Source organism: Meleagris gallopavo, chromosome 22 (genome assembly GCF_000146605.3).
Source record: "Meleagris gallopavo isolate NT-WF06-2002-E0010 breed Aviagen turkey brand Nicholas breeding stock chromosome 22, Turkey_5.1, whole genome shotgun sequence".
Lineage (NCBI taxonomy): Eukaryota > Metazoa > Chordata > Aves > Galliformes > Phasianidae > Meleagris > Meleagris gallopavo.
Genome location: NC_015032.2, coordinates 3,825,710 through 3,851,624, shown reverse-complemented (window position 1 = coordinate 3,851,624; position 25,915 = coordinate 3,825,710). Strand labels below are relative to the sequence as shown.

General features: G+C 41.3%; 1 long non-coding RNA gene across 1 annotated transcript in view; it reads right to left on the bottom strand.

The window, feature by feature from the left end:
• LOC104913998 overlaps positions 1-24,736 on the bottom strand; it is a 57,778-nt gene extending 33,042 nt beyond the window's left edge. The window contains exons 1-2 of the long non-coding RNA XR_002121109.1: positions 24,353-24,736; positions 569-759 (exon numbers count right to left, since the gene is read on the bottom strand). This is a non-coding gene — a long non-coding RNA (uncharacterized LOC104913998). The remainder of the gene's footprint in view (positions 1-568; positions 760-24,352) is intronic.
• Between the last annotated feature and the right edge of the window lie 1,179 nt (positions 24,737-25,915).

Here is a 25,915-nt window from a genome sequence, read left to right as displayed (position 1 = left end):
CCTGGAATATTCTTTTCAAAAACATATTTCATTATTTCTAAGATTTGGAAAGACTGACTCAAGATTTCTAAATACTTGGATTGAAAATGCTGCTGCTAGCTAGCCATCATTGTTTCACACAGCATCATCCAGATCCAAGGGCAGATTTCAGTTCCCTCATTAAATTTCAAAGAGTTGATTTATTGAAACAACTTGCAGAGTCATACTCTGGTAACTGAGATCCAAGAGCAAATGTTGGCACTCAGTCTCCTGCCCATACATTCTGTGTAAGTATCACTGAAGGCCCTGAAAGGCCAGGCACCCCAGGCCACTGCAACAGCTTTTGGAGTGTTCAGGTATGAGATTTTGCTATAAACCATGCCCTGTGACCCTTCCTGCTGCAGATGGGCCCAGGCCCCTAAGGAGAACTGAATGCTGGAGATTCTAGACCTTGGCTTCTTCCACCTGATTTGTGCAACTGTGAAATTGTTAAGTTGCACAGCGTTATCCTGCAAACCACCAGGACATGTAATGAATGCAACAGAGCATCAATCAGTGCATCACACTGGGCAAGATGGCACAGACTCACCTTCGGAATGCTTGGAGTTGAATGTGGGGCAGAGACGTTGGCTCAGGAGCTTGGACTGAAGTGGTGAAGCAAGGCAGAGAAGTGCATGGTGGGCTCTCAGCAGGGCTGTATGCTGGCTATGCTGCATGCCTGGGTCCGTCCCTGCTGTGTGCCACTGCCTGCTGATGGAGCAACACTGTGGTAACATCACGCTGCAGAGAACAAAATTACAAGAGATGTTGACAATGTTTCAGTTATTTCAGTTTTCAAAAAGGTATTCAGAAATATTAAAGTTCAGGCAAGCCACTTTTTCTTTCCTTAACGAAGTATGGAAAAGAAAAGAGAGATATGGATAGAAGAAAGTGCCTAGCTCAGAACTGCTTCTTCATTTCTGTTTGTTTTGCTTTGCTCCTCTTTCCAATGTTTAGGATGGAGACAACTTCTTTTGGAGTCGGTATTAACTTTCTTGTTCATGTCAGTTTACTTTGGATCAGATTCCTAAATTCACATAGGCAAACTCAAACACCAATTTAAATCCACACACAACCGACCCCATGCTATTAAAGCAAAAAATCCTCCTCTCAGCTTGAGGAGAACCTGCTGTCGACAAACTCCTTCCCCTCTGAACCATAACCTTTGACTCGTCCTCTGGGGGAGAAGGGAGAAATGCAATCAGGTGCAGAATGCCAATGCATCCCTCTGGGGTGATGGACTTCCCATTTCCAAGCAACCATTAAAAGTGCCATATGGAATTTCATGTTTATATGAAGCAAAAAGAAATAGGAAAACCCAACAGCGCACACATGCCGTGTGTTACATCTGCCTGCAAGCACAGGGTGTATCTGAGCCTTCTGCACTAGAATGAGCTATGGGATGCTCAGCACACCTGGGTGCTCGTACACTTTATTATTATTATTTTAACTAAGAAACTAGCTGTTCGGTTCATTTGAGGAGGGTATGGCTTTGAGACAGATTTGAAAATAATCTGAAAAATATGAGGGCCAGGCAATGGAACTTTTCCAAGATTGTATGAAATATTAAGGAAGTGAATGGAAAACTTTTATTTTCCATCGAATATTCCACAGCAAACTTGGGTTTCTCAAGCTTATCCCCACATCCACATTACAAATGAAGACTAATTGCATTTTCCTCAATATTTTTCTACAGATATAAAAAGTTCAAGTCCCCTCACTTCTACCAACAAGTTTTCCTACCTCTGGGGCTGCCCAGCGGCCAAGAATCCAGCACTCATGCCAGGCACTGCTGGGCTACGTGGAACTGCTGCAGCCCAGGGACCTCTGGAAATGAAGACAAAATGAAGCTCTGTTGTGTGCTGCACTCTGATAAGATTTTGCCCCCATTTCAGCGTGACCCAATAGCTTTAAATTGCTCCATTTCTCAGCCAGCCAAGAGCAAATGGGTGGTAGATGTGATATGGCTTTCACAGGAAATCACTCGTGATTGATTTAGCTTCTCCTCCTCGGTGGTATATGGGCTCAGCCTATGGCACAGGCACATAAATTATATATAGGACGCCTTCCATGGTTCTGTGCAGTGTACAAGTTGTCACCCCATCAGGGGAAGAATCTTTTATGAAGCAATACGTCCAAGTGTACATGGAATAGATATGGCCACTTTTGTTGTTGCTGAACAAAAATAAAGTCTCATTTCAAAATAAGAACTTTGAATCAGAATAAGGCAGAACCAAGTAATTTCAATGAGTTTTTAGTTAAACAAACAGAAAATGCTGCTGGCTATAAAAAGAACCAGTGCACTTTTAAGAGTTTTTATTTGTTTTCAGAAAGCTAATGTGGGCTGTGAAATTCAAAAAAGTTTTCATTAACAAGATTTCAGCAGTTTGAGTTCTGCTTTTGCCTTTTTGAAAGAAGATCCAAAGACGTTTTATTTTCATTTTAATGTGTTTACAGAAGAAAATATCTACTAGCACTGTTACATTGTTATGTCTGGGGGATGAGTAACAAGATATTGGAGAATTATTCATAAGAATCATTTGTGTGATTTATACAGAGTTTCTTCTGATTGGAACAAGGACCTCATTTTGCAGTACTCTCAATTTCTACCCACAGGCAGAAGTAGCACAGAGGAGAACACTCACTTGAACCTAGATTAAAGACAACAGAGATTAAAATCACTGAATGGAGCTTCAAGACACAGTGTAGTTTTGGCTCAGGTTTGTGCAGCACGTGACAGTGGGGTCCTGGCTTCAGACTGCCTTTCCCAAGTGGTGCAGCACTGAAAGCCATACGGAGGGAGGGAAGAAGGGGGACCCCTGACCAAGCAGAGAACACCTGAGAATTTGGCTGTGATAGAACAGGAAGGCTGTGAGAAGAAAAGGGAGGGATGCATTTTGCAAGCCTATACTCAACAGATGCATTATCCTGCAGGTAGATTAGGTTTTCAGATAGGTCATTTGGACAAACATGCAAAACAAGACTGTTAGACTCATCTGAATACTGTAGTTTTTGAGACACCCATAGTCCACCTAGCTCTGAATATCATGTCTCAACATTATTTTTCACCTTTAAGCTCAAAACTTCAAAAGCACCCCAAATGGGCATATGTTTTTCTGCTTACCCAGGCAGCTCTCACTGAAGACAATGGAGATTTTTTTTCCCCAGGCCAGGCTAGGGTTTCAGGACTCAGACCTATTTTAGTATCTTAATGTTCCTCCAGTTCTGAAATCTGCTTTGCTTGCCTGATTGTTGTAATGTAAATAGAACACAACTGCTGACTGCAGAAACCCTGAAGAAAGTCACCAGCCCAACAAATATCTGCTATTTAATACTCATTAGTAAGATTCAACTGTTCATACTACTTTAGAGGAAACAGGAAGAAAAAATTTTACATTTCAACCATAATACATGAGTACCCAATGCAATACACAGCAAAAAGGCCACCCTTTTAAACCACTCTCAGAAAGCCCCACCAGTCCCACAGGACCCCAGCCGACCTGCCCCAAGCTTCCCCAGCTAAAGTCATGCACTGAGCAAAGCCCAGTTGCCATCAATCTAAAGGCAGCCTTTGATGAAAGCTGGTAACATCAAGGCTAGGGGATGACGTATGGGGATGTACCCCTTGCCCAGTGCAGGCGTTTTTTATCAGCTTCAGCCTTCAGCACATCGCAGCCATCACGCCAGGTGACAGCTGGGCAGCGAGCAGCCAGGGCTGGAGACTGGAGGAGGGAGCTGGACGTAATTAACTGGACAATTGAATGGGTTCTGCCTCTCTGATTTCAATTAACCTCTGAACTTCACAGTGACAAGATCTCATGGTTACCAACTAACTTCAGCAAAAAGCAGATGTTCTAACTGGTTAATCCAGTCCCCAAAAACCATATAGTTGAGATTTGATTATCTTCTTTCGGATCTCTTAATGTTCACCAAAAGAAAAGTGAATAACATCTCAAAGACTTCTTTAACACTGTTATTGCATTAGAGTTGAGGTCTGAGTACTGTATGGGAGCTGGGGGCTGATTCTGTTCGCATTTGTAATCAAATGCAGAATTCATTAATAAGAGGAAAATGAAGTCAGAAGATCCCACAAAAATACATTAATTACATTAAGAACATGCATTGACAGCCTGCAAAACAGATTAGTGTGCACCAACAGATAAATAAGAAAGAGTGAGATAAGCACAGAGCTAACATCAGAGAATAAATAAATCAAGCTACGATAAGAATAGATTCTACCATGTTTCACCAATGTCTTTAGAGAGAACTTTTTAGTCTTAAAAGCAAAGCATTTCAGAGATTCATAATTCCTATACGAATTACGAAGATTTCTAGCTTACAAAAGTGACTATTTAACATTAAAATGGATCAAAATAACTCAATTTTCAAAATGAAAACATCTTTCAAATGCATCCATCTTTTCCATTCAGAGTCTGGAAAGAGAATTATTTCACTTGGCCTTTTCTTCCAACACAACTCTTTCACTTAAGACATGGACTGTCTCCAGTTAGTGGGCACATATTTAATTCGGCTATCATGTCTAGGGCTGAGATGGCTAAAGATGATATGATAAACAGTTATCACTCTGCCTATTGGCTTAAATGAATTCGTCCCTAATTTTTAAGCAGCTATAAATGAGAGTCAAATCAGAATTTATGATAGCAGGCTGCACATTTTCATGTATCTGCAGTTACAGCAGCAGGTATGAGACACGTTGAAGGGTACTGAAGCAAAACTAAGTTACTGTGCCAAAAAGATTATAAATATCAGAAAACTTGACCAAGATCTTGTCATTTAAAACAAATGTAGTAACCTACAAATAATTGCAAGGCAATTTCAAGACAACAACACAGTTGATGTATAGATCATAAACCTATCTTAAAAAATGCATTAATAAAAATCTCAGTTAAAAAAAATTACAAAGAAAGATTACAAGACTTTATTATGTATTGTTTCATGCTTTAAATGGTATGATAATTTGTAAAATTAATCATAAGCCTGCAAATCGTTAATTGTAACAGTAAATAATTATTTCTATTGAGTAAATTCTTCTAAGGTAAATACCACAATCTAGCCTGACATTATACAGCTTTTCTTTCACATAACACATATTTAAATCATAAATAAGAAACAAAATCAAACCTTCTTTAAAGCACACTATCCAACATCTTGATATTTAAGAAATTTCAATGGATACATTTATGAAAATCCTTTTTCCCTCTTCCATTGGAAGATGCCTATATTGTGGCAGTAATGCCCTTCAATTTCTTGCACATTAGTAGCCCTATCTAATAGAGTGTGATGTCCCAATGATAGAAGCATCTGTCTTTCCTCCCCTAATCAATAACGTTCAGCTAAAGTTCCTTCTTCCAGCGGCAGCATAAATTATTAGATATATGCAAATAGACTTGCTAATGTTAATTGCCAGGGCTGATTGGTGATTAATTTTTTGATTATGATCAATCATTCTTCAGGAATCTTAATAAGACATTCAAGGCAATCTGCAGTTTGACAGTAATTGGGGATCCCAACCCATAACACGTCCACGGCCAACCACAAAACATCTCCATGACTGAGCATGCTGCAGGAGCAAGATTCCCCACTTTGAAGAGCAGAGAAAGGAACAACCAAAGCCTCTGGAGCCTGCTGGGACCGTGTCCTTATATGTAACAAGGAGAATCTTTTTGCCATATTATAACAAGAGTGCTCACGGTATGTTCTACTAGATGTGACCATCCTGAATGCTGCGTGCCCTTTGCGCCATAGGAAATGAAATGGGGGCTGCACTAAGCTTCTGAAATTCTGTCTTCACAGCTTAATCCTGCTTTGTGCAAAATCCTCCTTTTTACTTGTCAAAAATGGTGTAAAGGAGTTTGAATGTAAATGAAAAGAAATCCTGAGTTCTAAAATTCATCCTGTGCTGCCTGATGTACCATCTTACCACAAATTCCGAGGTATTTGCTCTTTCACTTGAAGAGCATGCAGTAGGAAGGCGGCTCAATTTCTGCTTTCACTGAAAGGGCAGAGCAGAACTTGCCCCTGCTTTACGTTATCTTCCAAAAAGAAGTTAGCTCTCCACTGAATGCTATTCTGCCCAAGCAATATCTTCTAGAATATGTCATCATTTCCACAAGAAATCGAAACATGGTTTTCAGAAAGAGTTCAATTTTAAGTGATGGCTTTTACACAAATAGGAAAACATTTCATTTATCTCAGAACAGTTTCAAATCAAAAATAAAATTAAAAAACGCTAAATGAGTGCACACTTTCTATTTCTTTTCTATATCATAAGCAAGAAATTCCTAGAAACCACAAATATACACACGAGGCTTTTAACTGTACGATGCATTTTGTAAAGCCTCGGTCCATTGTTTGCTTAATCTCATTATTTCTAAGCCGGTTTCAAGAACTTTAAACATTTACAGAGGGAATTTAGTAGCCAGAGCAAGCATGGAATGTCACCAGCAGTAAGCACAAGTATGTACCAAACGCTGTCACTTCAGACTGAACTGGCTAAGTCCTTTCCTGGATGTCCCAGATCAACCACAGCTCATCCGCTGTCAGAAGAGCGATGCTGTTGTAAAACCGCCGTCTTTGAAAAACAAATTAGGTTCCCACTTTTTAAGTTAACATGTCATTACTTTTAAAACAAATGCTGCATATTTTCTTGAAGCAAATAATTTAACAACTGTTTAAGTTATCTCTGCAGCTGAGATTCCTCGCTGCTCAATGTATAAATCTAGCTCAGGAAAACTGAAACGCTAACACATTTCTTGGATTGGGTCTGTCATTCCTCTCTAGCTCCTCGCACTTTTACAATTCACAAGGTCATGAGTACAAAATGTGCTTGTTAACTTACACAAGAATAAAGCTGTCAGATGGGCTGAAGACTCCTTGCGTACCAGTTTAGTGAAATATGATTATCCAAGCTGTAAAATGGATAAACCTATTAAATTAATAAATCTGCTGCCCCGTAGTCTACCACTGATGTCACTGCCTTACCTACAAGGCACCCCTTCTTAAATTAATACTTGATAAAGGAATAAATCTCCTAAAGACATACACTAAAGCTTTGCATGGAAGAGTTATCTTTTGTGTTACAAACTGTAAGTAATTTTTACTGCAATGGAGGTGAGAGAAAATGAATTCCAGAAAAAAGAAATCTTGGAAAAATATTATTACCCTGCCAACACTGTACACAACTAATCACTTCTCTGTTTCTTTATTATTACTACTCTAATGTGTCAGTGGATTTCAGTGCCCATGAAAGCAAGGGGTAATTAGCAGGGTGGTGCATAAAGTGGAAGGGCACTGCCTTAATACAGACAGATTGGGTCAGCTAGATGTGGGCAAACAAAATCATGATCCACTTCTTTCAGCTGCTTTGATTTATTACTCTGAACGTCCAGTGATGAAGTTTCACATCAGGGGAGACAGAAGGAGAAGGAGTTTCAAAGCAGTCTTCCTTCAGAACTTCTTAGAAATCCTTTAGCATATTGTTTACAGGAGTACAAAATCACTGTTCCTCATTATTATTAATAACCATCTACTGCACAGACACCCTCACAGAAACCAGAAATGCACCCTGCCAGGCACCAACTAAATAGGCAATAGGCAACTAAATTTTGCAAAGGCAAAAATCTCTGCCCCTCAAATATTAAAAAGAGAAATCAAAAAGTGCAAGGTAAATAAGCACTGACATGAAATCAGTTGCTTTAGGATCGCATGGCAGAAGACCGGTAAAAATATGGAACAGAAAACAGATTTCCCTGATCCCAACCAGTGCCCACAGATTGCGCTTCGATAATGTTAAAAATGAGATAAAAATAAAGTCCCAGCTCATCCAAAGGCATCCAACAATGTGCTCAAAGCTCAGCAGTGAATTTGTAAAAGGAAACAGGAAATGAAAACTAAAGAGAGTTGACATGATTACGGGGTGTTAATAAGAAAAGACATAAGCCAGGGGCCTTGATGTACAACTAGACAACAAGAGGTTATGTTTGGAGTCAGGGCTATGCTAATTTGCAAACTTGGGTCCATTTCATTAAGTGAGCTGAGAGACAGGCTGTCTCAGTCCAGCAGAGAGGGATCTCATTATCCATGTAGGGAGCAAGAGATAAGAATCTTTTAATAATTGCTGGGAATTTTTTTATGATGATATGGAATGCCAATTTATGCCTCTCCACTCAATGTGGATAAAAACCAGCCTCCTTCATAGTTCAAACAGCCCCTCCCAGCCGTGGCCATTAGGACACGGAGGGAAAGCAGAGACTAATGTGCTTGCCTGGGAGACCACTGCTGCAAAACTCCATTAAACGCACTTCATAGTGGGAACATTTTTGTTTACAGTGGATGGAAAACTTTGCCAACCGTTTTTACTTAATTATTAATAGGCACAGCTGTAGGGTTTAGGGCACAATCCAAAACCCAGTACAGTCAACAGACAAAACTCCTACAGACATATAGTCTTTGGATAAATCCTTTACTAATTTCTTGTTGAAGAATGGTCCTGAACTGACACCTTTGGAAAAAGCTAAGGAACAGATTACTTCCCCTTGTCCTTCTCTCCAATTGCTTCTCACATTAATTGCATCCACTGAAGCTTTTCAGAAGCCAGAGGCCTGCATATCTTTGCAAGAAGTATCCCACGTCAGGCTAAGCACATCACAGATTTTGTGACAGGGACAAGCTGCCTGTTGGGGACGGATTTTAAGAGACTTGTCTTCTTCTGCATAATTTTACCAAACAAGCATGCTTATGGCTGAAATCTCCGGCAAAAAAGAGTGGGGATAGAGTTGGACATGGTGCCACGCTCTTGTTTTACTGCATAATATCTGCTGAAGTCTGACATACAGGCACAACAGCTCATCAAAATCACTCTGGTAGCATTAAAATTCTTAGAGCCAAACTCCTAAGAGGAAGCAAAACTCAGAAGAGCCAAATCAGCTCTCATTTGCTTGAAGTCACTGGGTTGGACTGCACATCAGTGTTGGAAAACACTGTCCAGAGAACTCCAAATCTGTGCTTATCTCTAGAGCTAGCTGCAGCATTCGCATTTATGCACTAGGTCAAACTAAGGACTATATACAATCTACCTAGCTCCTTAGCAGGAACAAGTAAGGCTCTCTTCAGTTGAATATGAAAAGTGCCTGCTACAAGAGGCAAAAGTCATTCAATGGACATCACTTTTTGAGGCATTGCAAAAGAAATCTCCTTTCACAAGCAGTTGTTTCTGTGAAAAAAAAGAAGAAAGAAACAAAACAAGAGAAGTTGAACTGGGGGGGCTCATATGAGCCAGGTCCCAGGAGAAACCCCAGACACTTTAGCATAGGCTGCTGCTGGAGCCAGGAGAATACAAACAGGGATTCACCACGTGCTTGTTCTTAACCTTGCAAGGACAGAGCTCTACGTTGTCTTCCTGGCAAAGCTCTGATAAAAGTTACAGCTTCAATTCCACACTCTTCCCTCCCCCTTCACCACCACCACCACCACCCGATCCCTCGGAGAGATGAAGAAATACAAACAAAGGCTGCAGTAGATCATGTCAAGGCAATATTAAATGCCTCTAATGGAGCTTAGATGAGACCAGCCTTCTTAAATATCTGGCTTAAATATGTTACCAGCAAACATCCAGGGACTCTGCCAACTGAAAGTCCTGCTCACCGGGGAGGAAGGGTCAAATACCAACCTTGTGTTTGCAGAATGTCTTGAGTTCCTGATGTCTTTGACCCTACCCCATAAAATGATGCTTGCAGGCTTCTCTCATGAATGTTTTTTAAGAATACAGGAAGCATGGGTATTAATTAAAACAGAAGAGCTTTGCCTAGAGATCAGATGCCACATGTACTTCCCCTACACAACACTTCAGTTTAGAGATGAAGTACCCAAATAACATTGTTTTAGGTTGAACACAATTCAGTCAATGTTTATCAAGCCAACAGTAAATTCCATCACTTTGGTAGCTTTGGGCTCTGCATATATGCAACTGCTGTATTACATCGCATTTCATCCCGGACAGCAGCGGAATGATGTACATCAGCCTTCACTTTTAAAAGTTTCTCTGTCTTCCAGTCCTCCTAACTAAGCATATGCCAAGCTCCACCTTCTAATCAGAGACATCATGATGTTAAAACACATCTCTCAACTGGATAAATGAGGGGCTTGCATGAGACCACTAATTTTTTTTGTTTTGTTTTGAATTAAATACCAAAATTTAGCTTAGGTATTTAAAGGTAAAAACTGAAATTCAAAATCTGACACTCCCAAAGCTTCATGCTAGTTATTCTGCTCTGCTCTTCTTTCTCCTCCTGTACAGGTTCCTGTTGTCAAGTTGGGTAACCTCTACCCAAGCTACCTCCGTCTGAATTTACTTGTAGTGTATGGAGATAAAAGTCCAGCTGTGATAGCAATAGGATTTGGCAGGGTAATAGGCTCCAGATTTTTGAAAACGCATTTTCTATTAAAAGGAGTTCTCTCTCTCTGTGCTTATTTCTCATAATTACAATATGAATTTAAGGTGCTGTAAAATTAATAGAACACCAGCTACAGACGGATGTCTCCGGCACAGGCAGACAGACAGCCTGGCCCTGCCACTGCCCTCCAGCTGCAACCCTAGCCCTATGCATGATAACAACTGGCTTACCTTGAGGCAAACTCATTTACTGACCCTCTAAGACTAACGTTAAGCTAATAACATGCAGTACTTTTTGCAAGCTGGATCCATGACCACGTGGAGCAGATTTTAAATTACCCACCTCATTAAACACAAAACACCACCAAAATCTGTGGAAAATCCAGCTTCTACTACTGATATGTACATGAGTTGATTTGCAAACTGGGAAGTGCAGAGACTTTAAAACCACCTCCAGCCTATTTTGGGTTAGGTCTGATCTCATGTTTTAAGAGGGTTTAGTAAATGGGAGTAGTCTTCAGTGCCACTTCTCTTGCGAGGTACTGAGGAGCCTTGGGATGGGCCGTAGGCCCTGTGCCAGCATCTGGATACCTCGCAGGGCACCACCCCATCACCTCCAGGCTTTGCAAAGGGTTTTGGTGTCCTTCTGTGTGCCAATTCTCAGCCTAGCTGTTAATTTAACAACAACAGCCGCAGGGCCAGGGCAGGAGAGCTGCAGCCATGACTCGGTGTTTGTCAGGAGGATTCCTTTCCCTTGGCTTGCCTGCACTGTGCATCCAGATCCACTTTGGGAAAAAATCCTGTTTTCTTCTGCCTTCATTTTAAAAATAGGTGTGGTTACAGCTCAAGGCAGTGGCTCTGTGTTATGTATAGGAGGGTAAGAAGAGAAAGAAAAGGAGGCTCCTATTAACAGCTCCTGAAGTCTGTTACCCTGAACCAAAATATTACCTCCAGCTACATACCACTGATACATACAATCACATACTTGCTCAAGTGTAGGATGTGATATAATTACAGCCAATTAAATGTTGTATTTTTTTTTTTCTTAGGCACTTTTTAAAAATCAAGTTGTTATCTGTTCATCAGACTGTCAGTAAACACATCTCTTTCACATACGACGTGTTTAACTTCTGTTCAGGTAGCATTACTCACACAATCCTCGTGGCACTTAACGCTAACTCTATATCATTTTGAAACCTCTGCAAACAAATGAAAAAGAAACAGAAGAATCCTTTACCCATTTGAGACTAGATCATGACGGTTTTTTGTTTGTTATTACTATGGTTACATTCACCTGCATCTCAAAGAGCCAGCTGTGGAGTCACAGCATCCCTAGCCCTAGTAATGCTCACTCATGTTGGCATCTTCAGGCAAAGGGGCAGATCATACCCCATAGCCCAAGTTTTGTTTTGCTACATGTGCATACAAACCTGATTACTCTTCTTATGCTACACAGAAAAATATATGCACACACTCATTTTGCTTCACAAACATACTTTTTGTATGTACTCACGTGTTCTGTAAGCACATACAAGCCCCAGATCCAGAGTCCAGCTGATTATTATTAAGTTGCAGTCCTACATGAATCATGATGTATTGCCTTGGTCAAGAAAAGTCAAAATAGTGAAGTGGCCTACAGGTAATTGCGTTCTGTGGTGTTGATGCCAATGGCACTGCTGTGGACCCAGCATACAAAGCTGAAGAGCTGCCTGTGTTCCTCTACAACCTGAGTTTATCCTCCACAGCTACCATTTAGTCCCATTTCAATCCTTCACAAACAGCTTCTATCTTTATCCTAAATAAGTCACAGAGTTTAAACAATGCTATTTAACCTCCTGTGCCCTCTCCCCATATTTCTAACAGTGCCAAACACACGTTAACTCATTCCTAAAAACCACACGCTGCCCAACCAATGCTGCCTAAGGAAAGCATTCATGAGTGTTTATGGGGCAGCTGAAGTGTAATGATTTAGTAGATGTTTATAAATGTTTATACTGTACAGATTAACATTCCCCAGGGGGCCTGTAATGAAGAGAGCGCTCCAACTGGAATCAAACCAGCCAGCCTGAGCTGAATGAGCATGAATGAATGCTGCTGGCCTACCCTCGCTAGTTGTTTACTTAGTTTGAACGGATTTCCTCTATCCATGCTCCTTCAGCATTTTGTTTGGAAGGGGCAAAAGAAGAGGATAGTCTTACAAGGAGCACAGTTTAGAAACAAGCTAGAAAATCCAGCCTGACACTTGAATCATGATAATTACTCACAAATTGCGCTAGACAAAAGAACAAACAGCCCAACCTGTCTGCTTTGGAAGTCAAGGCTGAAATTCCCATTGACTTCAAAGGAAATCAGGTCTCAACCTTAGAATACAGTTTTCAAACATCAAGGTTCTTAATGCTTTCTTTACTTCTGTATTTTAATAGTCAGATCAATTACCTTCAGGGTATTCAGCCCCCTGAGCTGGAAGACAGGGATAGGGAGCAGAATAAGCCCCCACACAGTTCAGGAGAAAACAGCAACCTGTGATGTACCTGGACTTCAGCAAAACTTGACTGTCTCTCAAGGTATTCTCCTGGAGAAGCTGGTAGCCTTTGATTTGGACAGGTTCACTCTTTGCTGGGTGAAAAACTGGCTGGTAGGCTGGGCCCAAAGGGGCACAGTGCCAATCAATCAGTCAATAAATCACTCTGTGAAATCAGAAGTAAGGAAACAAAGCCCCCTACATGTCTGCCGTAGTCAGGACAGTAAGGCTTTTTATAAAGGACACACAAAATATGAATCGTATCAAAGGAGCCAGGAAAGGGTGGGAAGAAAATAGAAGCATGGTAGGAACATAGCCAGCATGGGCCCTGAGAAGTGGCCAGAAACACCAAGGTGAAGGTGAAGTGTATCATCTAGAGAGGGATGCCACTGCCAGCAGATTTCTGCACACTGGGCGCTCACATTCTTCCTGGGGCCGTGCTCCTTTGCTGATGCAAGGAGATTAATTGCTTTCCCTCAAATTATACTAATTCTGCTTCTGATAGCTATATGTTTGCATTTTGTAAACTCTCAAACCTCAGCACTGAAGGCAGTGGCATTGAAAATGTCTACTCTGATTCTCCAGCCTCTCTAATGGATCAGATAGATATAGCTCTCTCAACACAAAAACACTTGTTTCAACAGGTTTCTGAGATGTTTTTAAAGGTTCAGAAATAAACTTGCTCTGAATCTTGGATGGAGACACTGGACAAAGGCAATTTTGTCTGCAGTGGTTTATTTGCCCATCTCACAAAGCTGTCTGAGCTAGTTACAGCATTTGGCAAACACTCCTGGTCCAAGTTCTACACAGTAACCCCACTTGGGTCGTTAGGTGAGTGGAAAAGACAGATATTTGAAATCTTCTAGAGCACTGTAACCATCAGGTAATTAGCTGTAGCAGCCTTACAAAGTAGGAAAGGCTCATGAGAGCTCTGAAATGAAAGCACAAAATGCCTCCTGGAACTAATTTTGGAGCAGCTGAAGTATTTAATCCTGCAAATTATTGCCAGTGAGGAAACATCAAGGTACTGCTGGATCATAATAGTGGCAAACCAGCAGGAATGGTTCACCCTAAGCTGCCTCCTGCTGATGGCTAAGCAATCAGATATGCTTTACATCACTCACAAAGGACAGGGTGCAGGGACAGCTATGTTTTGTCCCCTATGACTTGCAAAGTAGCCTGGAATTGTCCTTCTTTTTGTCTGCAAAGGATCCTTCATTGGCAAAGCCAGGGCAGACCTACATTGCAAATAGTGAAGAATAAGGACGAGAAGAATAAACACTGGGGGTACAAGCAGGGGGTACCCCAGGACTGCTTGATTATCAGCTCTGGTTCCACAGATGCTCTCCGTCCTTCAGAGAACAAGAAAGGGTTTGTAGAAGTGCACAAACACCTCTTTCATTTGAAAAGATGCCTTTGGAATTCTTGATCTGCTAATGAGGTTGAGGAGATTTGACTTATTCTTGCATCCTTCTAGGAGTCAACCCCTCCACGTGTAAAATGGGAAAAGTAAATATTAACCTTGCAGGGGCTGTTTTTAGGAAGAGGGAATGGCAGTCACGGGACTAGAAACAAACTTCCTAAGTTCTTAAACCCAATCTGTTTTCAGATGCAGCTCTTCAGACTTGAAATCCTCCTGTTTATTTTGATCAGACACCACACCACGTGAAGGAACTAGGGAAGTCCATATTTATTCCCACTGGGAAGCCACTCAAAAGTCATGTTGCTGTTGTAGTTAAAAAAAAAAATCATTTAATTTCTACCCCAAATGTATTCATAGCCAATTAATACCCATTTGTTCTTGTGCCAAAATATTCTTTTATCTTTAACAAGTAGTTTGTCTAGCTCTGTGAAAGCTATATACTTGATTGCTACAAAACCTAGGAATTTCCTCTTCCACAAGCTGTAGGAAAAAGTGTTGATGCAAGAACATGCTGTAATATTTCATGCAAATTTTGCAGGAGCCCATCCAGATGCACGCAAGAATCTGTGTACGAATTTCAAAACCATTTCCACTACCATCTTTCCCAGCTAGAAGGCTTCTCCCATCTTTTCAAAAAAACAAAAAGAGAAGCAGCATGCCACAGTTTAACCTTTCTTTGAAAACTGTTTTCCAAATGGTATAAGCTGCAATGCGTCATCCTCTCCAAAACCCACCAGACACTAAGAAGCACTCCATCTACAAAGATAAGAATTGAGATCCTGCATATTTGATTAAACAACAAGCGCTTCGGAACTCAGATTTCCTTTTGCACATGGACCATTTATACATTTATAAAACCAAGAGAATGAAAGTTAGGCAATATCAGAACAAAAGTTGACCATAAAACCATATACATCTGCATTATGATTCACTCTTTAAGGATAACATCATGTCTTATTTTCCCCCAGATTCTACCTCATGATGGACAGTGCTCATTTAATAAGCAGATATTCAATATCTTGTTATAGCATCATTATTCAGCATGTGGCTTGAGGTCTTATTTAGTGCATAGTATTCAAAACCTACTTGGAAGACACAGCTGATAATTTCTCATGAATTCTTCTAGAGCTCTTATCAATACGGCATATGATTGCTTCAGAAACATTAACTTCTGAATTTACCCCCTAAGATGAGAGGATATTACTATTCCTGTTTAACAGATGGAAAACTGAAACACAAAGAGATTCAGGTCAAAACATTCTGCTAGCACTGGGTACCCAAACTGAGATGTTTGTGAATTGATTTCTTAGAACACTTAACGTACTACATTATATGTGATGAGAAATACTGCTAATGTGTTCTGCAAATGGAATGCAGAAAGAAAAATAAGAGCCAATTGTGAAGAGTTTAGTTTAAATGAACTTCTCTCACACCATGTGAGTTTTACACTGTTCAGAGGCCTTACCCATGAAAACTGTCCATTTTCTTTGCACTGCTCATCCTACACAGCTCCTGTACCAAAACCAGGCAGAGCCCTTTAGACACCAACCTCTCTCCCTACCCGGTCGTGACTCATGTCCTGCTCAGCTCCACCTTCTGCATGGAATGAGAGCAGAGTCCTGCACTAAATATAGCACCTGGTCACGTAATTAAAGACTATGAGAAATGCACGTACAAAAGGAAGCCAAATAAACACTACACGGGAACCTTAATTTCATGATTTCCCAATATTCTTTCCTAAATAATAAGCTTTTCTAGGACAACGCTGTCTCCATCATATAAACATACATACTAAAATACATACATGCACACCATACGTATAATACATATGATATAAACATTACTATATAAATGAAATAATGTAAGTTTATATATACTCTTGTTCCTGATTTATATCAGGTGACATTTTCCAAAAACTGAGAAAGGTTTGAGAAATAAAATATCTGCCCTATCATGGAATACTAAATCCAAAGTTTTCAAGCTGAAATTAGAGTCACAACCTGCCTACAGGTTCCAGTTCAGCATTTTGCCCATGTTTTTTCCTTCTCAGGGATAGAAGTGCTTAGCTGTATCAGGCCCACAGTAATTTTGTAAATTTCTGTGCTGAAGCAATACACAGAGGCAACACTCCGAATTTCCAGTATGCAGGAAATTCATTTATTTCATAACTTTATGCTGTTCTGAACTGGGAGAACACCTATTCCTTCCATGCCTCCAACTTTCAAATTTCCCTTGAAATTTTACTGATGTTGGGTTTAAGTTATTGTAAATAAATTAACCAGAGCTGATACCAACATGAGAAATTTCAGTGTGTCTTTACAGTTTGACAGTTACAAGGAAGTAAAGAAGCCTGGAAAGTTTCAAGCAACCTTAGTTATAGATACAGCTACATCTCTGGCCTTTCTAAAATACCACTGTACTAGAATATAAAACACATAATAACAAACTGAGTAAAACTTGTGCTGTGGGTTATTTTCAATGCAGTGACACCAAAGCAGCCGTCAGCAGAACTATCCTTTTTTTCCCCAGACACTTTTACTGCCTTCTACACAGGCACAGCAGAGCAACGAGGGGAGCCCTGTTCTCCTGCACTTTCATACACTTGTGAAAAAGGACCCAAACCCCTTCTTTTTCAAGGAACCAAGATGAAGCTGCAACCACAGGAAGCACCTGCATGCAACGACTGCAGTGCGCAGAGCTGTGCTGCTCCGAGTACAGGGAACTGCACTTGTGGGCAGACCCAGTCTGCTTTCAGGAGGTGAAACCAGGGTTTGGACTCACCAGGCGTTATCTGTGACCAAAAGATGGGAAGTTGGGCTGTTTTGCTGGTTGATAGTTTGTTCTTTTGTGTTTCCATATCAAGGGGATGAGCAGAGCGCAGCACCAACTTGATGCAGATGACCTGAAAGGTTACTCTGGGGCTTGCTGTAAACCTCCTTGTTTACTGAGGGAATGGGAAGAGAACCATATGGTCAAAAATCCATACATCGGGATCTTCTATTTTGAAGGAAGATGAGAAACTGGAATTAAGCATTCAGCTGAGGGCAGCTCTTTCCATAACAGTCGGGCAGCAAAAACCGCTCAGTCCCAACGTTGCTGCCAGCAACCAGCGAGGAATTCCCCTGTCATGAGGCCCATGACTCACGCCTGCCCCTGCTGCTTCTCTCCCTCAGATGTAGAGGCCATGTTTGTGGTCTGGGATGTGTCAAGGGAAAGGCACTGGCAGAGCAGCCCTGTTGCTCAAGCCCTCGCTCACTGCCCAGAGTGACAGCATGCAGGTGGCACCAGCTCCACCGTCCATCCCTGTGCAGGCAGATAACAATCCTTAATCTCTTTCGCTCATGCCCCTGCCCCTACTGAATAACCAGAGTAACTGTCAGCTCCCAGGTGGCCCCAAAGCTTCCCGTGGGGCTGTCATCATCAGTTTCAGCAGGGCAAAGTGAGGCTCCGCGTGCAGCAGTGCTAAAACTGGCATCGAGGGCTCTCATCAGCTGTACTCAAATTAATAACAGAGCTGCTGCCACAGCAGTGTGAGCAGTTTGCAACATTTGTATTTTGAGCTCTGGATATTTATTGCTTTGTTTTTCACAGGCCCTTTTAATGCCTCCAGGAGTAATTTATGGGGACAGAATAGCATGAAAAGAGCAGATCCCACTTATTTAAATCTCTGGAAGATGAAAATCGCATGAGAATAGCAGATTTCACATTGCTTCCTCTCCACAAATGGCTTTCTAAGGCAGTAAAAGCAATGGAAAAGCAAACATAAACACCAAACACCAACATATTCAGGTGTGTTTGGGCTTATCCAAACGCAGCATGGAAATACTCAGATTTATTTGGGTTTGAATGCTGTTTTGCTAACCTATCCCACAAAAACTTTGCAGATTTTAGCAGTCATTAACCTAACTAGCTAGATACACACCATAACTTCTTTTTTAATTAATTTTTACTGCAGTAGAGGATTACTTTATAAAAACACAGTCCTTAGCATTAATCTTGGTACTTTTAAGATTGATGAATAATATGTGTGACTGTGGTAGCTTTTATTTTTTGGCAGCTCTTATTGCTCCTGCTCCAGAGCATGAAGCAGACTCATCTGCACACCCAGGATGGTCCAAGTTTCCAGCAACTGACATGCTGGTTATTTATTTTATAAAATAAGCAAATCAGTGAAGCATGACTAATGAACTTTTTGATCCAGAGAACACTCATCTATGCAGTCTCATTCAGAATCGTATCCTTCTGGGGCTAGGAGTAATACCAGTGACCTGGGATGTTTCACCAAGTTTCCCTCCTAATGCCGGGTAGTGTTGTTTTGGAGATATCTGTCACATGAAAGTCTTTACATTATTTGAAGTGCAAAGTGACATTTCTGAAATAAGTACTTTTTGTCTATGTAAGGCAGATTAAAGAGGCTTCTTTGCTTTTTCTTTTCCCATTAATTAATATTCTGACTTCTTGATTTCCAGATACAGTCATAGACCATAAGATAGAATGTTTTTCTACTTCAGCTCTACTATATTTCATGCTTTGCTTCATGAGATCCAATTTATTACAGTGATGGATGAATCATAAGAGTGTATTTTAAACAACCATGAGTGTACCTGCTTGGCTGCTCATTTTTCACAAAGTCATTCCAGGAAGCATTTAAAAGTCAGAAGACTGCCCCAGAATATGTTTGAATAATCCAGACGTTGTGATTCTGCAAGATAGGATAGAAAGTCAACTTGAGAGCTTCCTTGGGCTTCTAGTCCCATCAAAATGCCATCAAGGCCTCTGATGGTTTAACACACTGTTTTCGCACAGTGTTGTGAAGGGAGAGGTAGCTCAAATGATTTCTCCTCAAGCCTCAAACTAGATTTCCATCCAGTGAAAAAGGTGTACACATGCTCAGCTTCATTTACTGTCACCTCAGTGTAACTGGGGGAAATTGTCTGCAGCACACTATGCTGCAAATGTGTAAGTCTTTGCAAAATCATAGCCACCACAGCTCTGAGCTTTGGAAAGCTGTGAGATTATTCATAATTTCACCAGCCTGACTCAGCAGAAGGAACATGGAACCATTTCAAGTCACATTTCAAGCTGCTTACAGTTATTGGGGAAAAAAGCTGCATCCCCTGAATGAAACATAGCTTTCTCTGCTCCTCTATCTTGTGTTTAAAGAGAATTAAACCTTCCCAAAACTTGCTGGGAAAAGGGGGTCAGGGGGATACAGAAGGACAATTCATCTCTAAATTACATTGCTCTTCAGAGTAAACCACAGAGAGCTGTAATGGGACAAGTAATTTTTTTTTTACATGGCATAATTAATTAGAATCTATAAAACCCAATTAAACAGCACTTTTGAGACTATCAAGTGGTGTATGTTTGAAACTGCAAATATGACAGCATAAGTACAATTTTATAGCTGGGCACACTCCTCAGGATTATTTTCGGTGCTCTGCTGAAATGGGAAATGGCACCACTTTGGCCCCTGCTAATAAATCGCTTGCAAACAGGCTATATTAATAATCTTTATGGGGGCAGGATGGAAGCCAGATGGGGCAGGGAGGGGAGTGTGGAGGTAGCATAATATATCGGCCTGGAAAACATAATCCAGGCCAAAGCAGACATTCAATCTCTGTGTGCACCTGAGAGGGCTGCTAATGTAAAGGGAGAGGTGGTGGGCTGAAAAGGGAATCCCCAAGAGACCACAGAGGATATTTTCAAGGTAAAAACCAAGGTGATCCCCAGCCAGTAGGCACTTGGCCTACTGCATGGGAAGAAACAAAGGAAAGAGCAGCTTTAGCAGCCTCCAGGAAGGCAGGGCCTTGTCCCCCTTGGCGTGGAAATGACAAATGATGCTGGGGCACCCACCTAACCCTACCTCCCGGTCGTACTCAGTCCTTCCTCACTGCCCTAGGAAAGGGGACGCATGTGCATGCATGCAGTGGATTCCATGCATGTGCACAAGATTGATATACAATCCATCGCAAGCTAAAGCTCACTTTGCCCTTGTTTATTTACATGAGGCCCCACTTATGTTTAATTTGGCAGGCAAGAGGTCTGCTCCTTGTGCCAAGCACTAATTCCTTGACTGCCCTGACAGGCCCTGGCGTGCACACCTGAAAGTCATTAACGCTCGGACCCATTTTGTTTTCACATTTTGAGGCAGTGACCCGCAGCCACGTACAGCTTCAGCAGACACTCTATCATCTCCCCTGTCATCAGCTTCGCGCTCAGCGGCCCGGGCACTGCCAGACCACAATAAGCAATGGACTAACGGGAAAGGCCTCAATCTGAGAGGACCGAGGCCTCTGTGGAGCTCTCTCCCCTTCAGGGCCAGAGACTCTTTGCAGAGGCCTTCTTTCTTCTTGAGTTACGAGTTTGTTTGGTTTGGGAATATTTTATCCTTCAGCAAATAGCGATGCAGTGTGATAAGTAAACTGCCTGTGACAGCTGAGCTTCGGTGGCAGAACTGGACAGATTCAATTCTAACAGCCCCACAGTATGCTTCATGCAAGCAGTTCCCAAAAAGCATAACTTTATCTTATCAGTCACTCAGAAGATTCCTCCAGAGTCACCCACCAACACAGGATGAATAATGAATCAGGAAATGCAGAAATATGGACTTTCAGGTGAGATTGGGAAGCAGAAGCGCAGAGAAAAACTGGTCTGGATAGGAAGCACGGCAGTGAAGATGTGCACCACCTATGGGAAGAAGCAGACACTTCACAACAGAGAGGAGATATCCTTAGCATATTTCCTATACGTATTTCTGCAGAAATTGTGTTGCACCAAATATTATGCTCTCTGAGGGTTTGCCACAACATTATTATACGTGGAGATGCTATTCATCTAGTTTCTGAGAGTTCTGTTAGAAAATAACAAAATCTCTTAAATATCTTCATTTCATAAGGCCATTTCACCTGCACTGTGATCTGTAAGCTTTCTCCCCTACATAAGTTATTTTAAGCTCCCAGCCTCCCTAGCAGCTCCAAACGCTGCCATTTCTATTCTCTCCATGTTTAATTTTCTCTCTCTAAAATTGATAAGGATGGAGACTCTGACAAGCTAATAGTCAGTCCTAGACCACAAACAGGTTTCAGACTAAGTTCTCATGACCTTGAAAAGGAAGGAATGGGAAGTCTAAACCCTGGAGAGCTTTAGATTTCCACAGGGGATAACAGCATTACATATTTTCTATGGCAATCTCAAGGCTGTGCACTTTGAAGTCATCACTCACTATACATTTATCTTAAAAAACAAAAAAGTCTGAACAACAAAAACCCATTTTTGGATTCTTCTGGAGGCTTTTTTTATAGCCCTTCTGAGCCCTGCACTGTTAGACATGTGGTAACTTACAGTTAGAATACAACCATGAAACTAATAAAGTGTTTATAAATGCTTTCAGACAGTACAAAAGCAGCATTTTCTCTGAAATATATTTAGTGCATGCTGATATTGACATTTTTTCAGAAGTCTATGTAGTTCACATGTGGCTTCTCTATCAAGTCCCTCATTGCTGGGATTTTCAGTGTTCTTCCTTCCCACTGCACCCCTGTAAGATTAGCCAGCGTAATACTTCCCATTCGTACACGTTACTTTAATAGCCAGAAATGAAAATAGACCTTAAAGTGTAAAAGCTGGGATGGTTTAATATAAAATCTTGCTCCAGGAGCTCATAACGCAGGCTTTCTCCCAAGAGATTTTCTTAATTAGAAAAATAAAAGGGTGCCCTGCACTGTGCAAGACATACTGAGACGGAAGACCCTCCTCTCCAGTTCAAGCAACATATATGGTAAGAAGAGTCTGGCTGGGCATTTTGGAACTGGGCATTCAGTATGTGTTTATATGGGCAAATATAAGGTCACATACAGTGGAAAAAAGGGTGAAAAAATTACTTTTATCTTAAGTAAAGGGCTTATATTAAGGAGGTTGGAAGCTGAGACTGTAGCAGACTGGTGGTTGAACTAGTTAGGAAGCACGAAGAATATCAGCAACTACCTCAAATGGATGGCAAATGTAGTTTGTGTAGACATGTGTCATTCTTGTACTGCAGCCAAGTGAAACTACAAACACTATTAAAAGTATAAGGAGGCTTTAATTTACATTCTTGTTAAGGCATCTTTATGTTGCCAGAATATTGCAAGTGGGCTTAGTATAAATGAGAACCTGGCCTTAATATTCTCAGACAGAAAACTGCAACACACAGACACACTGACTTGGATTCTTATGCTCCCTTCTGCTAACCTGATGCACGTGCATTGACTAAAACTGGGAGAGACATCACTGCTCCTCATGTTCCTCTGCTGCACAGCAGATTCAATGAGCACAAACAATCAAAAGACTCATTTCACATCTCAGCTATACCAGCCCTGTACAGCACCACAGCTAACACTACCACAACACGTAGCTACAGTGAACAGCTGGACCACAGTGCCCGTGCCATCGCAGCAATCACAGAGCTCAAGTCAGAAGTTCAACTCCAGCACCTGCCTCACCACGAGTCACCCAGGAACTTCCACTGCCTTTCAGCAAGCTTTTAGCATAGAAGACCAAAAGCCATGAATACCACACTGGCGCTCTGTCCTTCACTAGACAGAAGCACAATAAAAAGCAAATTGCAGTGATCCCTGCCTATGTGACCGGGGGCAATACACACCAGCCAGGAGCCCGAGAAGTTTTCTCACTATCACCAGAAGCATCTGTGTACCCCATCCAACAGTCCATTTCCAGCTGAGGCCAATTCCTGATGCTTCAGAGGAAGACGGAAGAACAAACAAACCCAGAGGCCATGTTATGCATGAAAGGAGGAGAAAAAAAAAACCTTTCATGGCCCTGAGGAAGCCCTGGAGCAAAGAGATGAGACGTGGGGTTCAGAGCAGGCTGTGAGGAGACCATTCCATCAGAAATGAAAAATCATCATATAAAAGACAAATGAGAGAAAAGGTAACTCTAAACACACATAAGGAAAAAGGGTAAAATTGGAAGGCCTCTGGAGTCAATAAAAAAAACTCATCAAACTTATTCAGGCCAAGATTTTTAATTTGACATAGCTACATTTATTTCTAAATAGGAGATCTGTAGCTCAGGAAATGTTGTCTTAGGATGTGTTAATTTTCATAGGCAAATGAAAGGTGCTAATCTGTCCCTGTCACTGTGTAATACTGAACAGTTAAATGCAGACCAAGCTTGGAAACAGTATATGGCAGACATCCTTAAAAATTCATTCAAAATATATTGAAAGTATAATCTTTTCCAAATCTGTCAACAAGATCCTAGCCACTGTTCCTGGCAAGAAAACTAACTTAATTTGGTAAACCAGTTACTTTTGCTCTCACAAACATTTTAAAAGAAATGAGGTCACAGAAAGAAAAACGGGGATGTTAAGAAGAGCTTTGATTGCTCCTCAGCAGCACACTGCCATTACGGGGGCTATTTCCAGGGGACTGCTTGGTCTCTAAATGCACAAGTGAACCTGGGCTGGGAAGGAGGTTAGGCTCCACGCAAGGGCTGAGGCACTGCAAATTCAATTCAGCGAGTGGTTTTGCTGTGAATGCTTTTCCAGGTCTCACACCATTACATAGGATGTAACATCATTATGATGTCAACTCTTGGACCAGGGAGCAAGCTGATTTAAGTTTTACGAGGGAAAGGATGAATACTTTCAAAGGAATGGTGAGTCGAATAATGCAGAACTGGTAGGATCACAGTTCAGGGAACTCATGGTTATGCTTTGAACTATTTTTAGCAAGGTACTGCAAGTTCAGGGATAGCGAGGGCTCAAGTGAAGCACAGCCTCTCAAAGCACTGACAAATTTCTATCAATTTTGCAGAAAGGGAATCAAAACCTCTCTTGCCTTTCACCGAAGGTGACTGCCGTAGCAAGGCTGCTGCCCACATATGGCCAACTATGTGTACAAGCAGGGGAAACAGCACATGTGCAAGAAACCTTCCTTCCCTGCGCTCCATCCAAGGATGAAGGACAAACACTGACCTTATGCTTGAAGCCACACAAGCCCATCATCTTTGCTTCCTTCGGGATGCAGCAGGACTCAGGCTTTCTCCAGCCCTGGCACAGCTCCTCATCACTCGGCACTGCCTTCCCATGGGCACTGTGACTTTGTTCTGCCCACCCAAGGAGGTTCTTCCTCAACTTGACTTCACTCCCAGTGCTTTTAATCTGTAGGGGAAAAGTAACAAACAAAACCATGTCAAATTCAGATGTTTAAAAACAAACAACAAAAACCACATAAGCAGTAAGTTTGCCATCCAGGTTTCAAAGCTGTTGCTATTCTTGCAGTCAGAGAATGTTAATAAAATCCTCCCCCCAATTTTGAGGGGAGATGCTTACTTCTGCCAGCCCTTGTTAGGTTATTATTTTTTTCCTTCTTTAAATGCATACTTAAGAGTATTGCAGATCACCAGGAGTGCACAAGGAAGGGGTTGCTTTATAAGCTTTACTACAATTATGGAAAATGTTGGAAATACATACTGTACGTTTCCTGTATGTTGGGACTGCTACAAGCAGAGAAAACCCACATTGAAGGGGATTTCTATGCAAGCTATGCACCAAATGAAGATTGTATTACAAGCTTGGATTACTGATTTAAACCTCTTCTTTTCTCCCCACCCATTTCTATGATAGCTTTTAAACTTGAATAGCCATATAAGTTCAAATGTTCTTTTATAGGGCAAAATAAACAGCTTTTATGGTTCAGAAACTGCATGCTTAGACATCAACACTTCACCACTAATTCACGCAGGTTCAAACTAAAGAAATAGCTCATTTTCATCTCTACGGTTGCTGAGAAATTTTTTTCCAAAAAATTCAAGATGCACTTTAAATTAGATGTTATGAAAATTGTGGATGCAGACAATGTTTCTCTTGACAAAGTGCATCTAGTGCGCTGCCTTCCACATCCCAGCTGCCACAAAATCAGAGGAAAATCACTGGTAAAAACCTCAGAGGTGTTGGATGTTGGTACAAGACATTAAAACATATTATTCATATCACTGACATGCCTTTTTTAGTAGATTTTTTTTTTTTAAACAAAGAATACTTTTAATTTACCAAAAGGGTTTTATGAGTGCTAATGTAATTTCTACTGGTTTCACCTTCTTCTAAACCATCAAAGTAGTAGAAAGAGCATTCAGCTCAGCCTGTTTGGTACAACCCTTTCCAGTGGAGCAGCAGGAGATGTCCATCCCAGCTGCTACATGGACCGTGCAGAGGAACAGCACTATCAAGCCCTGTACCTTACATGATGCACTTCCATCCAGTAAGTAAGCATCCGAAGGACTTTATGGGTAGCCCTGGCCGTTCTTCCCCATAAAAGGGAAAAGCAGTGGGCCAACTATGCAAATTCCATATTCACACAAAAGCAATAAGAGAATATAAAACCCAACAAGAAATAACTTTAATGGGCTGGTACAATCTGAATGCACTGAAAGTTATTTTCAAACCCAGAGAGAGCAAGAGCTGTATTCTGCTGTGCTGGGGAGACTCTCTGCCCTATAAGATCTAAAGAAAATAGCCATGTCCTGATATCTTTCTCCT